The following is a 23995-nucleotide window of genomic DNA, read 5'->3' as shown; positions in this document are numbered from 1 at the left end:
GTCTATTTTATCTTTAACTACGTGTACATGTGCTGGTCTCTGTGTGGAGAGCGTATGAGTGGCAGAAGATTGAGAGGCATCCGATTCTCTGGAGCTGGAGTTACAGGCAGTTGTTAGCCTCCCAGCTGGAGTCATCTCTCCAAGAGTCCCGAAGTTTCTCTTTAACACTGAAGTGAGTGAATTGTCTTATAACCTGTGGGTGTTTAATCAGAATCTATTACTTATCCAATTTTTCTTGCTGTTTTGACTTTTTCAACCATAAGACACTTTAGTCATTTGACATATAGCTGAATCCTGAGGAAAAGATCTGAAATTCTATGTCTCCTTAGATTAAAACTGGGGCCTCAGTTTATGGAATGAACATGCCATGTGCCTGCCTGTTCACAGAGGACGCCTGCAAAATGGATCTTGTCACCCGAAAGACAGATTATTCTCACATATTTTGCCAATAAAAGTCTTGACCCTGGGACCATACAGTGAGATCTTGGATCGTTTTCTGTGGCTATAACAGAATACAACAGACTGGGTAATATATAAAGAGAACATCTCACAGTTCTGGAGGCCCCAAAGACAGATACCATGGGGCCAGCATCTTCCTGCCATTTTTGCTGTTCCATAGTCCGGCAGTAGTGGTCTTCAGCTTGCCCCTTGTTTAGCAAAGTTACAGATCTCACTATGAATTCATCCAACACTGATTACCTAGCAAATACCCTGCCCCAGAGTTTGACCAACCTGTGAATTTTGGGCTGAATTTTTGAAGCATTGAATCTGGAGGCCCAGCCCATGGAGGTGCCACACACTTGTGTTGTCTCTATTCAGTTAAAACACTGTAGGGAACACCTGCACAGACATACCTACAGATGTCTCCTCTGTGATCCTAAATCTTGTTATGTTAACAATAATGATTAGATGTCACAGCTGCCACGAGACAATGGCTTACTCTGCATTCACTCTTACCTACAATCTGCTGACTCACTCATGGACGAGAACCTCTAAAACCACAGAAGTGATGTCCCTCCTGGGGTCCTTAGTCTCATTAATAAAAGAAGTTAAGAAGACCCACAGGGCAGAGAGATGACTCAGCAGTTAAGAGCACTTGCTGCCCTTACAGAAGAACAGGGTTTAGTTCTCAGCACTCACATGGGTGGCTCACAACTGCCTATAACTCAAGTTCTAGGGGATCTAGCACCTTCTGACCTTCATGGGAACACAGACACACAGACACACAGACACACAGACACACACACACACACACATTCATAGACACATACATGTTCACATGCCCATACACATCTTTTTTTTTTTTTTTTTTAAGGACTCAAACAGAAGTTCAAGGACAATTTTCCCAGAGTTTAAAAGAATCCCTACCCTGATCCAGGCAAGCTGTAAATTTCAGCAACTGTGTGGAGGACTGAAGGAAAAGGCCGTGCTTTCTGAACTAGTTAAGACACATGGCTGATAAGCAGCTGTATGGCAGGGAGGGAGGGAGGGAGGGAGGGAGGGAGGGAGGGAGGGAGGGAGGCTTAGAACAGAGAACAGAAGCCTAGAGTATCAGAGGAAGCATACCTAGGTCCTGGCTAGCACCCCAAAAAAAATGAGACAGAAAGCAGAAAATGGAAACGTTATGCATTCTGATTCAGGCTTCAGAGCCTCCTTGGTGGTTTATACGGACTGTGATGGAGTGGGGAGGGGCATGGGATTCTGGGAAGGAAAGTACAGGAAAATGATTTCTTCTGTCTCTTTAGCATAGCCAAGGTGAGCCCACTTTCCTAGGGATGGTCCTTTCCCCTGGTGGTTGACCTGGCCCAACTGGACTGTTAGGTCACTGTCCAGCCAGAGATTCTATTTTCTTCACCAGAAGGATTTATTTTTCTTTATTGGGGCCTTTACTGCTACTCTTACAAACTGAAGGATTCAACAGACCTAATTGACCTATAGGCACGTCTGTGTGGATTTTCTTGATAATCGATATAGGACAGGCCAGCTCACTGTGGACAACACCTTCCCTGGACAGGTAGTGCTGGCTGTGTAAGAGATCTAGCTAAGCATGAACCCATGCGCAAGCCAGCAAAGGTTTTTCCTCCATGGTTTCTGCCTGAGCTTCTGACTCAGTTTCTGCTCTGACTTCCCTTTAGTGATGGACCTTGATCTGTAACCTGAAATAAACCCTTTGTCCCCTAAACTGCTTTTGAACTGAACAGCAGAGATGAAACTAGAAGCAGAAGGATGCTATTGTCTCCCCTGTGGCCAGAAGGCTGGGCTTGAATTTCCCTTTTTGGCTTGGGGAGCTATAGAAAAGCATCTTCGGGAACCTCAAATGGCTGACCTTTTCTCTCCATATTCTTGCTACAGTCTCCAAGGTGACCAAGTGTGAGCCACACATGTAGCTAAATAGTTCATAGGAGAGCAGCAGCCTCTCTCAGCCTACAAATTATCACAGATGAGTCACAGCACCCAGACTGGGTGTCCTGGAAGCTTCTTTATCTGTCTTCCCCATAGCTCAGCTTCCAGAGCTTGGCGTACAGCCAAGGAAGCAAAGATGGAGGCAGATTAACAGGCAGATGCAAATGTATAAACTGGAAGACCCAGATGGCCATGCAGAGACACAGATTAAAGATTAATAACGTAGGAAGCTAGATTATTCATGCTACAGCTAAATGCTTGTGCCTCTGGTGGAGACCCAGGTTTAGATCTACACAAGTAAGCACAAGCCACACATGTCTCAAATGCAGAGACAGACAGGGAGGGAGCCACAACTTTCTCTGTATTCCCAAAATGACTGGACAAAAGCTGAGTTGGAGGAAATGATGGTTTGGAAGTTTGCACAGCAGGGTGCCATGCCTGGGGCTCATTGCCTGATTTAGCTCCAAACTTTACTGACAAAATTTAAATGAGACAGTAGACCCCTGGGAGCCAAAATTGAACCTTTACACCCCAGGTTATTTTAGACAATTCCAAATAAAGCTTTTCTGTGTCCAAACTCTTTTTCACTGAGAGGTTGCAATGAAGGCAAATTGAAATCAGATTACTTATATTTGCAAACACACCTCAGTTTTTCTATCATTTATTGACTAACACATAGAAAATAGGCTATTCGCTTTGCAACCTGAAATCCATAAGGAAAAACTACCCCACAGGACACAGTGGTTTGCTTACTTGACAGAGGTCTAAATGCTTTAAAAACTGGATTTCTCAAAGGCAGCCAGATTTTCACCAGTTATACAAATCTTTTCCAATAATAAGATGCTAATTCCTGACTTACTTCAAGCCACATGAAAGAAACAGTAAACTCAGAAAGTTTCCATTTTAATGGTTAAAAGAGGAGATAAAGACATATTTGTGTAACAGCTTCTTGGAAAGGTGCTTTCATGGAGGACTTGATCCCTGCCATTCAACCATATTCATTCGAAACAAAATCTGTAATCAAAACATGCTGTATCTCTTTGGGCAAAGCCCTGTGTCTTACTACTGAGATGCATGGGGATAAAGGTATAATAGATTATTTTACATTTGAAGAAGTGTCTAAGAAACTCCTTGTAGGGGCTGGAGGGGTAACTCAGTTGACAATGTTTGCCCAGCCAGCAGGAAGTTCAGGGTTTAATTCCCAGTCCTGCCTAAAATGGGCATGGTGGGAGGGTAAGAAGCTCATTCTCAGCTACGGAGGGAGTTTGAGGCTAGCTCAGATTACAGAACTTGGGTAAACAAGCAAATAAATAAAGCAAGCTACTATCATAGGTTGTCACTTGAAAGAACAACTCGCTTCTGCAAAAGAAAGCATGGGGACAGCTTTCCTCTTCACTTAAATGGAACTATAACTGATTCATCGCTTGTGGCAACAGACAGAGAAATAAAACCGCACATGACATCAAAGACATCCGCCCCAGAAAGAGACTTCTATGAATAAGTATCTAATTTTTTGAAAAAAAAATTTTTTGAGGTGTGTATATGTCTGTACCCATCTAGAGTATATATGCACATGAATGCAGCTGACCACAGAAGAGGCTTGTTAGAAAGAGGGCTGGAGAGGGCTGAAGCGGTGTCTTAGTGGTTAAGAGAATTTGTTGCTACTGCAGAAGACCCAGGATCAATTCCCAGCACCCACATGGTGGCTCACAACCATCTGTAACTTCAGTCCCAGGGGATCTGATGCCTTCCTCTGACCTCCATGGGTACCAGTCTCATGGGTAGGCTAAACACTTATACACACAAAGGAAAATAACAAATCTTAAAAGTATACTTTAAAAATCCTTTACTTAAAAAAAAAAGAAAAGGAAAGAGTACTTGTAGCTACAGACAACTGTGAACCACCTGATGTAGGTGCTGGGAACTGACCTGGGCCCTCTGTAAGAGCAGCAAGTGCTCTTAGCCACTGAGCCATGTTGCCAGGAAACTTTACAGGATCGATCGATATGAAGCTTCAAGACATGATAAAGAGGCAATGAGAACTGAACACATTATGAGGGTTTTTTCATAGAAAATTCCTTCAAGGTGGTAGAAACAAAGATGCTTGACTAAAAGCAAAGGCAAAGAATAAAACTAACAATTGTATGGCGATGACATTGAGCTATTACACACACACACACACACACACACACACACACACACACACACAATGAATGAATTAAAGAAAAAGAAACAAAGAACTCCCACTCCCCATCAAATAAGGTTTGTGGTTTTCTTTGTATAGTATCTGTATATAAGTGATTAGAGTCCACTGGGTAAATTTTAATAGTGTCAAAAGGAATTTTAGTAGGTTTGAAAGTCTAGAGTTTTCCCAGTGGTCCTGAAAGGCTGATTTACAAAACAGTCCTGTCATTGGGTCATTGCAAATTCCAAATACTGGAGTCCTGTTTTTAGGAATTCACTTAAGCTAGCCGGGCTGCTTTGAGATGCACGACCTTCAGAAACACTGCTGGTCAGTGGTGTCTGGAGCCAGATGGGCTGTAACACGGAAATCAAGACTTGAATAAAAATGCAGTTGGAAGTACAAATATTTATTAGCAAACAAGTACAAAGTGAGGTTTGCGCCATCTGCTCTTTCAAGCTCAGAGAGCCCCTGCTCTGTCTAATTGCTGTCTTCCCCTGCCTTGCGCAGCAGGCTGCCTGAGAAAGAGTATGCAGCTCCTCGGGGGAATGATTCCTCTTTCAGTCACACCGGGTTCATAGCCTTTGGGAAGGGTGGAGACCAGGTAGGGTTGGATTCAGTACAGTGAGGCTGATGAGCTAGCTAATGGGCTAACCAGCCTCAGTTTTCTCCCATCCAAGGATGATGGTATCTGCATAACTCCCCAGCTTGGCTACTACCAAATTAACTGGAGTAAAATTACCTCCTGACACTCCTCACCCTGAATAAACCTCTGGCATTAGTATTTTGACAGCAGTTTGGAAATGCTGTGGCAGCCCTCAGAGAGCATGGACTCCAGGTGAGCTATGTTTATACCAATCAACTGGTTCTAGATGTGGTTTCAAGTCAACACACATGGTTTCAATCCAGTGTTAGCCCTGATAAGTTTTAAATGGCCACGCAGACCCACATGGTTTAATTCTGTGGTTTTTGTCCTTTCCTATTTACTTTTGTGCCTCATGTTTTCTTTCCGAGCCATCTGTCCAATCATGTGGCTTCCACTCTGCAAGGATTCACTAGGAGAATCTCTGAAAACTTAGGAGAGAGACAGAAAACTGAGTTGCATATATGGTGTCACTTTGGTTTTATGTGGGGAAGGAACTGCCACTTAACATGTGATGAATGAGTTCTTGCAGTGAAAATACCATCTCCACATGCCCTTCTCTGTGTCCAGCATGTGTTTACCCTATGTCAAGATGTATTTTACGGGGACAAAGCCAAACATGCACGGTCCTAATCACAGCCTTTGCTGTCAGGACTGGCAAGTGATGTTTCTGCCCTCCGGAAACTGGAACGTGGAAGGGAATCTCAGGCTCTCATCTTACCGTTGCCTTGGCGAGTTCTCAATGACTTAAACAACAACAACAAAAAATTCCAAAGGAATCCTTATTTAGGTGATGTTAAAGACACAATTCTGTGTAGATTCCCTTGTTACCACCTTCTCCTCGCCTCTTCATAAAGACTTATTTTATTTATGCGTGGGCTGGCTTGTCTATATGTGCACTGTGTGAGTGCCGTGCCCTCGGAGGCCAGGGGAAGGTGTTGTATCCCCTCAGAACTGGAGTTATAGGCAGTTGTGGGCCACTCGATGTGGGTGCTGGGAATGAATGCCGGTCCTCTGCAAGAGCAGCAAGCGCTCTGATCTGCGGAACCTTCTCTCCAGCTCTGGCTATTGCTATTCTTGAAGGCAGGAGCGAGGAAAGGTAGGCGTAATAATTAGTGTCTGGAAGGACCCATTGTTGTACACACACTTTCCTACTCTCCTGTTCACTTTTGTCTCAAGCCCACATTTCCCAGAGGGCTCTGAAATGCACTTGATGACAGAAATTCCCATTCTGCGTAAACTCTCCATTGACGGCCAATTGTCATTATCAACTCAGTTGCACAGGGAGACACCTGGGATCTTAGGGAACCACACTTCTGGGTATGCCTGTGCCTTGGAGTCAGCGCACAGTAGTTGTGTTCAGAGGCGGCCGAGGTTGCACCTTCTCGTAGCAGCTGAACTTGATAATGTGCAAGAGATTCCCACGTGGTACTAGTTTTAAAGGAATGGCCATGGAAAGCAGCTGAGGTGAGGTAGGGTGAGAGGGTTGAATGGGTCATGGTGAGAGAGGCTGAGGCTCGCACCGCTGGAGAAGGTCCAGGAGAGGCTGTCGGTGAAGGAGCAACGTAGTTACAGTGAACACCCAGCATTTTGGAGAATCCAGTACCATCTCATGGCCACCAAGGACAGCTGCAGCTGTGTGGTGGAGCTGATCTGAGCCTATGAGACAAGCTGTGTGTGCTGTGAATGGCAGAACCAGATATGTGTGGATCTTCAAGCCCTTTGGAGCTCAGAAAATCAAGAGTGAATCCCAGGCAGCGAACACCAATGGAGTTCACATTGCTGGAGCTTGGTTTTGCATTGATTTGATTGTGGGTGTGCCCTGATTCTTCTCCTGGCACAAGAAGGTATGTAACTTATTTCTGATTTTTAACCGGAGACCACAGTTCAGAGAGACTGGTGTTTTAGAGAGACTTTATATATTTTAGTGCCGTTTTGTATGGAGAGGGTTTGAAATTGGAGAAAATAAGTGTTTTAGAGATGACACGTTTAAAGTGTTTGAAGTTTTAAAGACTGGACTACAGCCAGGCTTGATGGTACACACCTATAATCCCAGCACTCAGGATGCCGAGGCAGGTATCGGATCTCTGAGTTTGAGGCCAGCCTGGACTACGGAGCGAGTTCCAGGACAGCTTGGGTTATACGGAACAACCCTATCTCAAACAAAACAAAACAAAAAAACAAAAGACTGGGACTTTTAAAAGTTGCAATGTTTTATATTGTGGTATTAATATTAGCTTGCCATCTTGGGGACAAATGAGAAAGGAAATGCTTTAGTTGAACAGCGATGCGTTTGTGTTTCAAATTTACAAGGGGTAAATTGTGCTTGTTAGTTTTATGTCAACTTGACACAGAGGAGTTACCTGAAAAGAGGGAGCCACGACTGAGAAAATAGTGGCCTATAGGCAAGTCTGTGGGGTCTCTCTTGATTAGTGATTGCTGTGGGAGGGCCCAGGAGACCCCACCCCACAGTGGGAAGGCCCATCCCACCCCACAGTGTCGGTCCCGAGTTGTATTAAGAAACCTGATTAAGCTGTGTTGTGTGGAGCCGGTCTGTAAGCCATTCCTTCATGGCTTCTGCTTTAGTTCCTGCCTCCAGGTTCATGCTCTGCTTTAAGTTCCTGCCGAGACTCCCTTCTGCAAGGAACTATTAACCGAACTGCCAAACTGTTAACCAGAAGTGCAAGATTAAATAAACCTCCGCTTCCCAAGTGGTTAAGACATGCACTTTCCAGCAGACTTTCTGCCCTTCGAACTGGCTTCAGCTGTTTTTGTTACCAATCAAACCCATGATTTCTTTAGGGTAGACCATGACGAGTCTCCTTAAATGAGTGTTTCACAGTTTGAATAGAAACAGCAAGGGCTGAATGGCTCAAGAGTTAATAAACACATCTTTTGATCTTATTAGCAGTTTTGAAAAATTCAGAAGTTCACCAGGACTGTGCAGTAAAACATTCCTTTTATATGAACTTGAAGCATTTAAGATAAATAACACTGACTCGAAAAACCAACTCTACCTTCAAAGTTGTTTTCTCTTTTTTTGCACAATGAAATCATAGTACAAATCATAAGATCTCGCTGAGAGTCATAAAGACTAAAACAAAGCTCTTATCAGAGCAAAATGTAAGAAAAAGACTAGAAGGAAAGCTGTTGGCCTTCTCATTTTCACACCACCCCAGTTCTTGCCTAGCAACTTTAGTGATTGGTGAATGGGTGAGGACCACACAGGAGAGGAGCTCACACGAACCAACCTCGTTATTAAATACTTTGGAAGTGTCTGTAAACTCCAAAACGTTAAATTATTAAGGGCTGTAGGAGTGAGCCTCACAAAGCTATCCACCCATGAAGGCGGGGACAAGTAAATTAGCACAGGTAGAGATAAAAGGAAGCGAAAGGAAAAAGGACCTCCTCTTTTGGAAGCCAGCTGAGCTTTGAACTCCTAGCTTGTGTGACTCTCTCTCTGGTAAATAAATATATTGTATCCCCTATAGCATCGGCTGTATCATCATTATCTGGTGTCAGAAGTGGGATTCGAACCCACACCTCCATACAGAGACCAGTTCTAGAATGACATATTGTGCAGAACCTTAGGAGAGGGATTTGACAAGACTGAGCCCTGGTGGGAGATTAATCTCATTGGTGACCTGACTGTTAACTGTTGGTGGAAAGGAACTCTTTTATTGGAGTCAGACATTCTGCCTTTCAGGTAACTGCTGAATTTAACTTCTAACCATCATTTTGCTTGGGACCTACTACCAAGGGGTTTGAGCAACCTGTAACAGATGTGATGACAAACCCCAGATCAATTCATTCCCATTTCTTGGTTGATTTTCCTTAAATTGTATGCTCGTTGAAAAAATACCCACACTGCCTCCCTCTGTGCTTGTCACTGGATTTCCCCCGTTATTTGCTTCCCAGGGTAAGCAGTTTATGTTGAGTTCCTCTGACTTTGGTGCTTGGCATGGAACCCAGGGCCTCCTGCAAACTTCAATGCTTTTTTTTTCTACGAGACAGGGTTTCTCTGTATTGTTTTGGAGGCTGTCAGTCCAGCCCAGCCTCAAACTCACAGAGATCCACCTGCCTCTGCCTCCCGAGTGCTGGGATTAAAGGCATGCACCACCACTGCCCGGCTTCTTCAATGCTTTTGTGATGGCTAAAGAAACTCCACTTTGTGTTAGTCATCTTGATACCCCACTAGTCCTTTGCCTCTGACTCCAGTCCCTGGAAGATAAGTTCCCAGTAGCCTTGACTCAGTGACTGCCACCCAGAAATATAGAGTGTGAACATCTGCTCTTTTGGGGGTTGTAATCTACCTATGCAGTCAATGACTACTCTGAGGTTGCCTTCTGTATCTAAGCTTGGCAGAGCAGAGCAGCTCTTGGCTGCTTGTACAGATACTCAAGGTTTTCTTGTGGTTTTTTGCCTTTAAGCATCATCCCCTTTTTACTTGGTGCACTTGTGATTTGCCTTAGAGACTGGCAGCTTTAATAAATTTGGGCAATTGTAATCTGAATGAAGTCTGGTGGTCTTTTCCTGGGGAGTCCTGTCTCTGTAACACTTTCTCTTCCAGAATTTCAGCTCTAATAGGATGGCTTGATGTCATTCTGCCTTTCTGTTACATTTGTGCATATTATCCCAACTAACTAAACAGGAGCATCAAAACCGGAAGTATGCTGTTAGTATTGAGTTTAGAACAGGAATTTATGTCGTTGGATCCAAACTGGGGGGAAGGGGAGGGCAGTGGGCTCATTTTTCACCGTCACGTATATATTTTGGGTCATGTCCGGGTCTTGAAATCCATAGTTTGAAAAGCTAGTCAATCGGGCCTCCTTCCTTCTTGCTTTCCCGACATTTTGTAAAGACGTGTCGTTCCTGGAGCTGAGTTGTGCCCCTTTGAGGATGACTTGACAACGATCACGACCAGACCCTGTGTGCAGCTGGTGTGTGTATATTCAGTGCTCTCACAGCGTTGAGACCATCCCAAGGCATGGCATACCCTTCTCTGACCCTCGCAGCACGGCACAGAAAGGCTGGGGAGGTACACACAGCTGGCCAGCTGCAGAGCCTGACTTCTGTTCAGATCCAGGCTGTTTTTCTTCACTCCCAGCCTCCCCCCACCCCTTCCAGTTCCAGGGCCTCTGCCCTAGATCTTGCATCGAGGCAGTCCTTCCTCTGTGCTATCTATCTTGGGACACTGGTCTGTGAAGTCTGTTTCCTATAGAGCTAGAAGGGCCCTTGGCCCTCAATTCAGTTCCTTTACTCTGTAACCAAGGAAACGGGAGTCCCCAGAAGCCACATATACACTGGTGGGAAGAGAGAAATCAGGGTTACAGAAGATTGGCCCGGAGGAGGGACTCAAGGAACAGGAAGGAACCATGTGGATGAGTGGATATGGCTGTCTGTTCTTGGATGTGATGTGACTAAGCTGCCTTGAGTCCTTGCCCTGTCTTCCCTTCAACAATGGACTATATAACCTAGAATATGAGTGGAAATGAGCCCTCTCTCCCCTAACTTCCTTTTTGTCAGGGTATTTTATCACAGCAACAGAAATGAAAACTAGGACGGTAGCCAGAGAGAGGGGCTCTGCAGGAAATCAGTCGAAAAGTGACACATTGGATTGTGAATTGGGGCGGGGACGTCTCTAGAACTTTCTTAGGAACGCGTGTCCCCTTCCTTTCTGAAGCAAAGGAAGAAAGTCAGCAGCAGGCACACTGAGCATTCACCGGTAGCGTCTGGAGAGTGTGAATGGAAAACCACCACGCCGTCCCTGAGCCCGAAGACTGCAGCAGTAGCTCTGAGGTAATGTGTACAGTATGTGTGCCAATGAATCGCCGGAAAGAAAGACCGAGTGTGGAGGGAAGATGTTATCTACTGGGCATGGGGAGTTATTGAGTATCTGAGTCAGGGAGCAGGGTTTTGTGGGAAGGCAATTTCCTGGGTCTTCCCACAAGGACAGTGAATCATGGCTGAGACCTGCAACACTAGGGCAGAGTGCCAGAGAGTGACCCTGTCCAGAGGGTGACTGACAAGCACTCAGGCAAGACTTTGTGGACACTCTCCGGAGCCCCAGTGTCAGTGTTCCGCTCAGCACCAAGTGCGAGATGGCCCATGGCGCCCCAGCTTGCTCTTAGGGACTCAAACTAGGTGGTGGTGGTCTTCCACACTCTCATCTAACTCCAGTCTTATTCTCCCCTTGGGAACGTCCCCACACGGTCTTCTTCCTAAGTCATACCCGCCTGTCAGGAGTAGAAGCCGCCGAGGCTACCCACGTGGGTAATTAGTGCTGATTAAAAACAGATCAACATTTTTTGAGGCAGCTTTACGGCCTTGAATTGATGGGGCTCCCTCTGCTTTGGCCTCCCAAGTCCTGAGATGACAGACGTGAGCTCGGTATCTGGCTGTTAGTGCCAATTTCAAGTCTCCTCTGCGAAGGCTCGGCAGCCAGTGACGAGTGGGAGGACATGCTCAACAGGGATCCCAGCCACTGCAGGCTGGTTTGTGCAGCGGTCAGTGCTGTGAGGCCAGGAGGGCTGAGTCGTGGATGGGGCGATTCCCGACCCTTTCCTGCCTGTTTTCCTCAGTGGATGGTTACTGCATGGGGTAAGCAGGGAGTGTGCGCAGATGGTCTGTCCTAGCGCTGCTTCCCACATTCCCAATGAAAGAGAAAGCCAAGCCATCCGCTGAGAGTGATGGGGGAAAGGGGAGCTTGAGATGAAAGATGATGGTGTGACACAGCTGTCTATAGAGCAAGAGGGGAGGGGAGGAGAGGGGAGGGGAGGGGAGGGGAGGGGAGGAAGGCTGCGGCAGTGGCAAAGGTCCCCCTGAAGCAGGCAGCTGTGGGTTTAGGGAGGGAATCCCACATAGAGAAACAGAGGCGGAGTCAGTCTGCATCACCGTAGCAAGCATGAGGGAGAGCATCCTGGGTGTAGGAACTCCCACCTGGTAGGCGGGGTTCTGGTTCCGTTGTGTCGCTGTGATAAAAACCACGACTGGAAGCAACAACTCAGGGAGGAAAATGCTGATGTTTCCGGGTCCACAGTCAACTGTTGCAATCAGGCCAGGAACTCAGGGCAGTGCGGCTTGCTGTTCCGTGCAGAATTACCTCCAACTGCGGAACTCGCAGCTGAGAAAGTACAGCAGGAACCATGGGGGACGCTGATTGTAGGCTCATTGGAGGTTCATGCTTAGGTAGCCCAGGACCATCTCTTGCTCAAGAAATGTGTGGCCCACAGTGGCTAAGTCCTCTTATATCAGTCAGTAATCAATATAACCCCTGTAGACAGGCCCACAGACCAACTTGGCCTACACAATTCCTCAACCAAGGCTTCTCCTTTCAAAATGACTCTGGGCTGTGCCACACTGATAATTAACATCAACCATGGCAGTCATTATCTTTAAACAAGATGCGTTTTAAAGTAAACCTAAATTCTACATATCCCGACACTGTCAAATCCACCAGGAAGCTTATTTTCAAGTTCTTCTGATGTATACAGAAATCCCATGTTTTGAGAATAGCGTAAGTACCAATCTTAGTCATAGTTATTGAACTGGGAATATGACAAAAGCAAGTTGTTGATGAAAGTTTCCGCCCCGGCAGCCTGGTCCCGTAACCACTTCAGGCCCAACTAAACACACAGATGCTATATTGATTATAAACTGTTGGCCAGTGTCTAGGGCTTCTTATTGGCTAGCTCCGTCTTAATTATTAACCCATTTCTATTAATCTAAGTATTTCCACATGGTCTCATCCTACCTTCACGGTCTCACATGGTGTCTGCTGTCTGCCCACACTTCTCAGAATTCTCCTCTCCTAGTCCCGCCTATCTCCCTGCCTCTATTGGCCACAAGATGTGGATGGGCACCGAGGGGCTATGGCAGTGCCCAAGGCATCAGTGACTGAGGATGGGCAGACAATGGTAGCACACAACATGATTGCAGAGCTCCTGATGTGGAACATGCTGGTATGGACAGAAAGTGACCAGAATGAAGGCCATTCTTACGGACTGAGTTCAGAAAGGGGAGGAGAGCATGGAGTGAGTGGGGCGTGGGAAGGGAACCATCATCCAGAAGGGAGTACCAGCGGCGTTGCTTCAGACCCATCTGGTGTTCACCACACTCCTCACTCTCTGAATGCAACCTGATTTTCTACTGTGTATATTAAAACATGGTGCCCATTTCATTAGGCTTTGAGAGTGATTTGTCTGGACTGTCAATAAATTCAGCTTCCTCTTCACTTTCCTGTCTTGCAGGCCAGTGGTTTGCCTTATTAGACTATCTACCTGTAATCAGTACTTCCTGGATCAAGATGAGATATCAATTCAATAGAGAGTCCCCTTGCAGCAGTGGGTAGATAGACTCTTAGGTGACTCCCATGGCCCCTGCCTCCCGTTGTCCCTGTCTCTGTGTAGTTTCCTCCCTAGGGTTTAGCGGCTGGTGAATGTTCCAGCTCATCTTATCTGTGGCTCCACACACTGTGTGGGTTTTCATCTGGCTGGTGGGCTGTGGACTGCTGTGAGGGGTTGGCTTTGGAGAAGCCTGCAGTCATGTTGTAAACGAGCTTATGCAATAAGGAACTGGGAGGAGGCTGCCACTGGTGAGTGACCCCAGCGTAGCACCAGTAAGAAGTGGGGGGCCTCAGTTTGCATCGAGGACATGAATGTTACCAGGAGCTGAATGACGGTAGACCATCCCAGTAAGCCTTCAGACCAACACTAAGTCTTGCAGAGGACCCGAATAACCATGCCTGGACTCCTAACCCACAGAGGTTGTAGGTAATAAACATGTACTCTTTTTACCCACCAAGGATTTTCATTTATTAACCAATAGAGTATTAGTACTCTGTATTTTATTTTCATTGTCTCTTTAAGATGTGTTTGGGGTCAGGGGAGAAGTATCTGTCTGATGATCTTTGTCAGAGAGCTGTGGGCCTCTTAAGCTGGTTGATGAAGGAGATGAGTCTGAATCATACTAGATGTTGAATAAGAGTCAGGGAAGGAGGAGTTCTTGTCCTAGAAAATAAATCAAAACAATATAACAACATTGAAAAAGCCAGGGTACAAATGAGCATCTCAACCCAAGATGGACAAGCCTGCCTCTGTGGGAAGAGGCCACGCTTCATCTCAACCCTGCATTTTCACCGCTCTGTCACTTTCTGGTCACTACACAGGTCAGGAAGCAGCTACCCTCCTGTGTACCAGATGACCATCGTGTTCTAGGTGCCGAGCTGTGCTTTATGGCTCATATTGGTTATGAAGTGTCTGGTGTTGGAGAAGGCCTGTACCTGGATGAGTGGATGGAAGGGGAAAAGGTCACTTCTAGGGAACATAAAAGTCTTCAAGTCACCCTGCCAAGGATGTTCCACAGCTCGTATCCATGCCTAGACTTCTCTGAGTCATAATTAGACAAGTCCTGTCTTCTCTTGCCAGAGCCCCATGCAAGGCTCTGTATTTGCAGGCATGCCCCATCTCAAGACAGCCTGTGAGCACGTGATGGAAAGCCACCTCCAAGCACATCGCTCACCAATAACATCCAGTGTCTCTGCTTCTGGTGGTGCAGGGAGCTACATTAGAGAATGCAAGAGGCAGGGGAACTATAAAAAATAGAAGCAACGGCATTAATTCTCTTAAACAATCAAAGCTGGGTCAGCTATTTTCCTGATTTATGTTACCCTTTATTGCAAAGCTGCATGCCTCGTCCAGCTTAAATCTGAAAGAGCCGCAAGGGAAACTCAAGTGCATCTTCAGCCTGTGCCCCTCCTGGGTATAAACAAGAAAATAGAGTGAGCAGCCCTCACTGCTTAAATATTGTTTATTTCTGCCATGCTTACATTCCAGGGGGAGTGATTATTATAATCACAAGAGTTGAGAGCAAATTAGTTCACCTCAAAATACGTTATTGACAATGGACTTAGTTCAATACTGAATTTCTAAACACATCTCCACATCCAATAAAGTTGAATCTGGCCCTGGTATATCCAGAGAATGAATGGAAGGGATATGGAGGCGAGTGGCTGTAGTCTCCATCTCTTTAAAAATGTTTTAATTGATTTTCAAGTTAGCATACGGTATAATAGATTCACGACAGCACTTTCATATAGATGTCATTACATGTTTGTTCCTAATGCAGCACCCCACCCTTAACCCCACCGAGTTCCCTTCTTCCTTGGAAATCTCTTGCTGTTCCTTTTCTTCCCCTGCTAAATCCCCATATACTTTTGTACTACCCTGTATTCCACTGCACTCTCTTCCCTCTGCCTTCAGACCTCTTCCTCTCCTCTCATGACCTCCTTTTTGTCTGTTTGTCTGCCTGTCACACACAGGTCACACACAGGCACACAGGCAGCAGACAAACACACATACAGACAGACACACAGGCAGGCAAGCAGACAGACAGACACATACAGAGACAGACAGATGCATATACACATGCATGAGCACAGGCAGATACACACATGGACAGACACATGGACAGACACTTGGACAGACAGACACTTGCTCAGGGACAGACAGACACTTGCTCAGGGACAGACAGACACTCGCTCAGGGACAGACAGACAGACAGACAGACACTCGCTCAGGGACAGACAGACAGACAGACACTCGCTCAGGGACAGACAGACAGACAGACACTCGCTCAGGGACAGACAGATAGACAGACAGACACTCGCTCAGGGACAGACAGACAGACAGACAGACACTCGCTCAGGGACAGACAGACAGACACACGCACGCAGGGACAGACAGACAGACAGACACACGCACGCAGGGACAGACACACGGACAGACACATGCACACAGGGACAGACACACGGACAGACGGACGGATGGACGGACGCTCGGGGACGGACGGACGCTCGGGGACGGACGGACGCACGGGGACAGACCGAGAGACACACGCACTCTCTCTCTCTCTCTCTCTCTCTCTCTCTCTCTCTCTCTCTCTCTCTCTCTCTCTCTCTCTCTCTCTCTCTCTCTCTCTCTCACAGTAACACTCCCTGACATCACACCCACCCATGGCCCACTCTCCACCAGCTGTCCCCAGTATCTTTGCTGTTCTGGAATGTTCTCCAGAACTCAGGGCCTTGGTAACTTCCCTTTTACTTGGAATGCATTCTACAAGTTACCCACATGACTGAAATTCCTTCACTTTATGCCTCTGTCTAAACCTCTCTCAAATTCTCAGAGCCTCACCCTGCTTCATGCAAAGTGGGAAGACAGTTACAGGTGGATAAGCTTAAGAGTCCATTCAAGGTGCTTAGCACTCTGCCTGCCACATACAGAAAAAAATAAAGCAGGAGCATGAGGGGAAATGGAGGAAACACTAGAGCGGGCAGTGCATTTCCATGTAAAATAAGATACATTGGTATATTAAACACTTTTCTGTTGTTGTTGCTGCTGTTACCAGTTTCTAACAAAAGCAAGTTAAGAAAGGAAGACTACAGTCTGTAGGCAGGACAGCACAGCAGCAGTGTGGTGGGGGAGGATTCCTGGCTGTGGTGATGGGAGGGATTCCTGGCTATGGTGGCAGGATCTTGAGGATTCTTCACATCTGGGCAGATCAGGAAGAGAGAAATGAGCTCAGATGCCGCTGGAAGTCTCATTTCCCCCCTTTTATTCAGTCCTGAACCCTAACCTAGGCATTTCTTGACAATCAGACTTAATCATCACGAATCCATCTTGTGGTATCCAAACATGTCTCATCAATCTACAACAACGGAAATGAAAATTTTGAGGGAAGATGTCACAGATTTCTAAAACAAAAGCATAAAAGTAAAGCTTGGGGCAAGCAAAAACCGGTGACCCAGAGCCCCATATCTTCTCTTTTCTCTGAAGGAATTCAGATGCCGGGCTACAAACAGGTCACACTCTTATAGACGCTTGTCCAATTTCCAAATGGGTTTAAAACTTAAAAAGTTTTTGAATTATCTATCTTTGCCTATGAGTGGACCATGGTTTTCTAATGGTGTGATATCCACAAAGCATAAAATATATTTTCAGTAGAAAGGACTTCACCATCATTATGTGCAGGAAGAAAATGGTGTGAGGTGATGTCCAGCCCACAGCACAGGCAGATCTCCATCAGATGCACAGGACTTAGGTTTCTGCAAGAAGGGTCCTCAGTAGGGTGGGCTCTTTGCAGGCAAATTTTGCAATCTAGACCAGGGTATTAACGAGCTCACCAGACCCAAGATAGATGATAAATGGGTGTTTTATTGGGGGGCAGCTTACACAGATTACAGTAAAGAACCACGGCGGCCTTCCTGCTCCAGAAGATGCAGTCTCTGCCTTTCTGATGCTCTCTGCAACCCAAGTGAGAGGGCTGGCCCCTGCTTCTCTGTCTTCAAGCAGTCATGGCTGCACCTGAAACCATGCCCAAAAGGGTGTGGCAGCTACTGCAATTTTCACTGACAAGGCTAGATACCACTACAAAACAACATTCCCCCTCCCAGTAAAGTTAGAAGTTTATAATTGGTTTCTGCTTCTCTCATTCATCCCTTCTTTGCAACAACCGAAACGACCTCACTGTCTTCTGACATCCTATGCCATGTCCAGGCAGCACTGCTTTGCTGGGGTCAGTGTCCAGGCCTGTAAGGAAGACACAGCAATCCTTTGTAAGTCCCAGGTCTTTGGATCCTGGTGCCTGACAGTCTTTATAGCAGGTCAGAGGAACCACTTTCTGGTTGACAACAAAAGTCAACCTCACACCTCATGTTTGTCAATAACTAAGCCTCAAATCTCCTTGGCATGAGCTACTTGAATTCCTAGGTGATTGCTTGCAGATTTAGAGATATATGGCACACATTTTACAGGAGAGGGAGCACCTTAAGAGATTTTGGCAGCGTAAGGAAACTGTCCAGGAAAGGCCCCCCAAAGGGATAGAGGGAAGAGAGGCTGCCAAGTAGGGCTGGAAATAAAACCTACTCCTAGCAGTCAGACTGGAAAAAGACTCACAAATCCCAGAGATTGGGAAAAGTGTTCAGCAGATATTTCAAAAGTGAAAAGTTAATTGCATGGCCTGGGCGCCGTTTCAGTATGTCCAACTACTTTTCCGGGTCCTAAAAGACCTAGAAACAGCTAACTACTAAATAGTAGAACGGAGCCCACGACAGTTTGAAAGAATCCAATCATTTCCATCACCAACAAGGTAACTTTCATAAAGTCTGTCTGAACTCTAATCAGAGGCAGCGGGGCAGGCCAAGGAAGAAAACATATCCCTCAGTCCAGAAAAGGACTAGCTAGTTATAACCAACTCAGAACTGGCCCCAGTGCTGGGATTAGCATCAGCTTGAAATAAAACTCTGTTGAGGGATCTCTGACACAGGATTTATTTGGGAATAATACATATGAGGTTGAACTGTAGTTCGCACAGACAGACCAGGGCTGTCTCCTGTGGCTGCAGAACAGGGGCCAAAGAGTTTATGGGATGAACTGGTGCTGGCTGAGTCTTATATAGCTAGAGTTATGATTGGCAAATGTTAATTGTTGGTAGGCAGGATTTGAAATTGAGTTCTGATGAGAACCCTGTAGTTTTAGAATGGGGGTACAGGAGTCAGCACCCTATGTTCTTCCATTGCGCCCCCTCCACTCTGTTTCAGTTAGATGTTTGTGGTGTTAGTTTTTGAAGTGCAAGGGAGACACTAAAAGTCTGTCCTGGCAACATTGTCACCCTAGCTGAATACCAAAAACAGCATGTTCATACAGATGGGAAAACAGACATTTAAAAAGGAAAGAGATTCTCAGGCTGGAGAGAACCCTCAGTGGTAAGAGCACTGGCTGCTCTTTCCCAGGATCTGGGTTTCATTCCCAACACTCTCATGGAAACCACCTGTAATTCTAGTCCCTTGGGGGTCCGACCCCGTTTCCTGGCCTCCACAGACACTGCATACACATGGTGCATAGATGTTCATGCAGGCAAAGCAGCTATATGCATAAATAAAAATAACCAAATCTTTAAAAGTTAGATTCTCTAGTGTGAAGCAGTGCTAAGGAATATTAAACTCTTACAGTGGGTGAAAAGAGGCAGAGTATTAAAAAGCACGTTACCACGGTCGTGGTGGCTCATCACAATAGTTCCAGCGCTTGAGAGGCTGACATAGAATTGCCATGATTTTGAGGCTAGCCTGGGCTACAAAGTGAGACCCTGTTTCACAACAACAGAGCCAAACACCGCCATCCAATTGCAGTTGAAATCCTCGAACAGGTAAAATTTGTGAGCATAGAAGTCTAGTTGTTTCTGGAGTATGGGATCAGACAGGTAAAGTGTAGAAGAGAGCATCAGGGAAAGCTGGGGATTCTCTGTGTTGACAAGAGACGCAATTTACAGGTGTGCTTGCAGTTATAACAGTGGATGGCACTGCCCAGTCCATGGAATAGGAGTCCTCATTAGCACTCCAAGATGCCAATAGGAAAATCACACTTCATGTAGAAGCAGATCCCATGGCAATGATGAGCAGATGAAAACATGCTCAAAGTATCATTAGGATTCTTGGTAACAAGCAGAATCACAGTCAGAAAATATTTTATACCTGCCAGACTTGCGATATTTTAAAACTTTATGGTAATTTTGACACCTCTTATCATGCTCTGTTGATGCAGGATAATATATAGAGTGATCATGTTAGGAAACATTATGGCTCGTCTGTGCCATTAAATATCCCTTCCATGAGTGTTTCCGTAAAAAATGACTTGATTATTAGAGACGTGGAATTTACGGGACTATAGACAAATGGTGTAGTCAAGTATGTGTGGGGTACAACCATCAGAAGTGGAATTTGATGAAGCTATATAAATGTCAGGTAAATCTCAGGGTGTAACACTGACTGGGAAAAGCTGGCCTCCAAAGACTCCCTGCAGAATGAGTTGGTCTCTGCCTACCTATCTACCTGTCCATCTGCCGTCTATCAATCTGCAATCTATTTAGCAACAGACAAAACTCAGCTTTGTGAAGTGTAGAGGCTTAAACATGGTAACAATGGAAAAAAAGTGGAAACAATGAACAGAATTAAATCACGGAACTAGATGCAAAGGTGTTTGTGTCTTTATCTCTTCCCTCCTCCCTTCCTCCTCCTCTTATCTGACCTCTTCCTCTTCTTCTCTGCTTTGATGACAGGGTCTCAGACAAGTAGCCCAGCTGGGCATGGACTTGCCATCTTCCTAATGTATATTCTCTGCAGGAATTCTTTCTTATCCCCTTAGCATTTCATATGAGATTTAGTGAAAGAGTGAAAAAATTAATGTAGGAGAGTTGACCAAAGGTTATAAAAGTCAAATGATGCATATATATTATTTCTAAAATTATCAATGACAACTTAAAAACCTTTATGAAACTCAACTTAAACCTGCCCATTTTTTTTAATTGTGAGATGCCCTCATTTAGATAAGATTATGCTGTCTAAAGGCAGACCTGAAAGACACGAATGATACTGTTAATGAAATAATGCGTGGGGTAAATTCAAGGAGTTATGAACATGTTGCCCATTCCCAGATCATAATTAACTACGTACCTGTGGAGGTGAGGTGTTTGAGTGTAAAGACTTCTGCCATTTCTCTAGAGACGTCATTTGGCCCCCTTTACACAGCAGTTCCCTACGTGTGGGTAGTGGAACTCCTCTCTCTTGCTGGGCATTTCAAGTCATCGGAGGGACAGAGGGGGAGTACTTTTGGGTGGGGGTACCCAACACAGAATCCTGCTTCTGAGAACCCAAATATTTAAGTTGAAATTTTATTCCATCTCTTCTGAAGACTGATGTCCGTCCCCCCCCCCCGCCGCCTCCTCCCCCCTGTGCATTTGTGTCCTTTTATATGCCAGTGGTTTCTGGAAGACATGACCTGAATCTGAAGGACTTATTGCTTATAAGAGGAGGAAAATTCCATTCTGAATTTTTGGTCTTTTCCAAGACCAAAGTGGTCATGTATAGATCTGTTTAGACTTAGGAGTCTGCCTCTGACCGAGTGACTGAGTATCAGCTCATCAGCAAGGGAGAGAAAAACCAGACACTGTTCTGGGTTGTCTAAAACTGCTTCCAAAACTACACAATGCAAGCTTGAGTATGTGGCTCAGCTGATAGACTGCTTTCCCAGTATGCACGAGCCCCTGGTTCCAATCATCAGCACATGAATTGGGCTTGGCAGCACAAACCTATAATCCCAGTAGTGAGAGGCAGCAGGGATATGAGTTCAAGCCCACCCTTGGCGACATGGAAAGTTCAAGGTCAGCCTGGGATACAGGAGACCTTGTCTTCAGGAATAGAGGGAGGGAGGAAGGGAAGGAAGGAAGGAAGGAAAGAAAAAAGTGAGCCCCTCCTCCAAGGAGCTACAAGCAGTTAATGGTTTATGGGTGGAGTAGAGTTATAGTCCTTAGGGTGTAGTCACCATGAAGCTGCCCTTCCACCTACGCTCATTTAAGCAACCTTAATGAAATGCAGAGGGCCACAAAAATGTATTAAATGGGGGGCTTATGGGGTAAAGAGAGGGGTATGGTGTGAGTGGGAGGGGAACCAGAGGATAATGGTGGTGGGATATCAAAGTGTATTATTACGTGTATGTCTATATACACATGGATGGATTTATAAAGGAACAGTAAAAATATGAGTGCTATGATTATAGAAACCAAATAGTGTGGAAATTATAGCAAGATTAGGAAATCAGAAAAGAGCATCTCTTGAATGTCAGACTTGTTTATTATCTCTATCTCCCCCCCCCCCCCCATGCAGGATCAGGAAACAGTATTCTCAGAGGTACAAAGATGAGGAGGCAGGTTTTGGGAAATGCCTTAGGCTGGGGAAGAAACCATTAGTAACAGACTAGGTTCTGAGAGTCCAGGATGGGGTGGGGTGGGGAGTGGTGGTGGTGGTGATGGGGCAGATGTTGAAAATCTTGTGTCAGTATTTGTGCCTGCTCATTCAGTGCAGCCTTTTCCACACAGACTTCTTCCAGTGTAGTAGCAACTTGCTCACCTTTTCCCCTACATGCCTGGAAGAAAAACCTAGTACTTCTGTTATGCATAGCATCAACTGTGTCTTGGCCTATTCATGTGTGTAAACAGTCTGTGAAAATGTCTCCAGTTATCCCAATTGGAACTTTGGTTTTAAACTTTTCTCCAATTATTTTCTTTTCTTTGATTCTAACCTGTATGTTTTATCTGTATTTATTTATTGGTAAGATTATTTTAGTGTACTTGCTATTAAAGAAGCAGGTAGAGAGAAGAGGAAGAGGGAGGAAACGAGGCTGCATTAGTGGAGTTCACATCTGGACCCAGATTAGTGTTTGCCTAGGGTCAGGGTTTATTTATCTTTTCACTAAACTTTTCTATCCAATCATAAGCTGAAAGTGCTTTCCAGGCAAATGGACATAAGGTAACCAGAAGATGGGACATTGGCCATATAAGAGGTCATTTCTTTTTTTTAAAAATGGAAAAACTATGTTCCTTTTTGGGGTGTGTGTGTGTGTACATGCAACTGTGCATACGCCACAGTGTGGAGCTCAGAGGTCAACTTCAGGAGTTGGTTCTGTCCTACTGTGTGGGTCCTAGGGATCAAACCCAAGCCCTTAGGCTTGGCAGCAGATGCCCTTACCCTGCAGAGCCATCTAACTGGCTCAGGACGGCATTCCCAGAACAATGGCTGCAGATCTTATGAGACACCGTGGTAGTAACAAGAGGCATATTTAATCCACAGGAAGCCCACTTGTTCACTGAGTAAATTTAAAGGCACAGTATTGAACCTGGAGGTCCTAAAAATGCACACAGGAGATGGCTGTGGAGCGTCTCCAACAGAACAATAATTACACAGAGCACAGTGTTGACCCTTTACTTGAGAACCATCCCCCACACGTATTCTGGCTGGCTTAAAAAGTTTTATAGATTAAAAAATTATAGTTAAAAGCAGTTACTTTTTTCAGGAAGAATATGGACAAGCTAAGGGCTTTCCTAATGATGCCTTACACAGAGCTGTGTCCATGAAGATGTGTTTCTTGTGTGTAGGCCATACAAATCTTTAGTATTTTTTGTATCTGCACTAAACATTATGGTAATTTATAAATAAGCTAGGAAATGAATATCAGTTTAAAAAAATCACCCTCAGCAGAAATTTCTACAAAGAAAATGACCTGGGAGGTAGCTCACATCTATAAACCAACATTTGGCTGAGGCAAGATCAGAGACCAGCCTAGGTGATGGGGGATGTCCTTCTGTAAATATGTTTCTCTTATTGGTTGATGAATAAAACATTGTTTGGCCGGTAGAGGCAGGAAGATAGGCGGGACTAGGAGCTGAGGAGAATTCTGGGAAAGGTAGGTAGAGAGAGCCACCAGGGAGATGCCATGTAGATTCCTGGAAAATAGGATGCACCAGGCATTCTCTGGTAAGCCAAGACCACACATAAATACATATATTTATAGAAATGGTTTAATAATTAAGACAGAGCCAACCAATAGGAAGCCCTAGTTTAATAATATAGTGTCTGTGTTTATTTGGGGCTGAAGTAGCAGTGGGACCTGGTGGGGTATAAGAAAATCTCCAGCAACACCTGGGCTACATGCGGAGTTGCGGGTCATCTGTGCCTATAGAATGAGACTATGTCTAAACAAACAAACGAACAAACAGATATTTTCTTTGATAACTGCACTGACTGGTTAAATGGCCATTTCTTGAAGATTTGAGGAAATTTGGACTCTGAAACCTTACTAAAACAAACCTCTGACATCTTGTGATATTGAAACATTAGCTCTTTTATTAATTCACAGTTTTGTTATATCACCTTTCATTTGTAA

At 45.2% G+C, this 23995-nt stretch overlaps 1 long non-coding RNA gene across 3 annotated transcripts in view; it reads left to right on the top strand.

The window, feature by feature from the left end:
* The first annotated feature begins 6702 nt into the window (after nucleotides 1-6702).
* The window catches only part of LOC110341432, a 102262-nt gene continuing 84969 nt past the window's right edge, over nucleotides 6703-23995 (top strand). For all 3 annotated transcript variants that reach the window (XR_002383383.2, XR_002383385.2, XR_002383384.2), the window contains exon 1: nucleotides 6703-7075. This is a non-coding gene — a long non-coding RNA (uncharacterized LOC110341432). The remainder of the gene's footprint in view (nucleotides 7076-23995) is intronic.

This window comes from Mesocricetus auratus, unplaced genomic scaffold (genome assembly GCF_017639785.1).
Source record: "Mesocricetus auratus isolate SY011 unplaced genomic scaffold, BCM_Maur_2.0 Super-Scaffold_100001, whole genome shotgun sequence".
NCBI lineage: Eukaryota > Metazoa > Chordata > Mammalia > Rodentia > Cricetidae > Mesocricetus > Mesocricetus auratus.
Note: the sequence above shows the minus strand (reverse complement) of the source record. Positions and strands in the feature narration are given on the sequence as shown.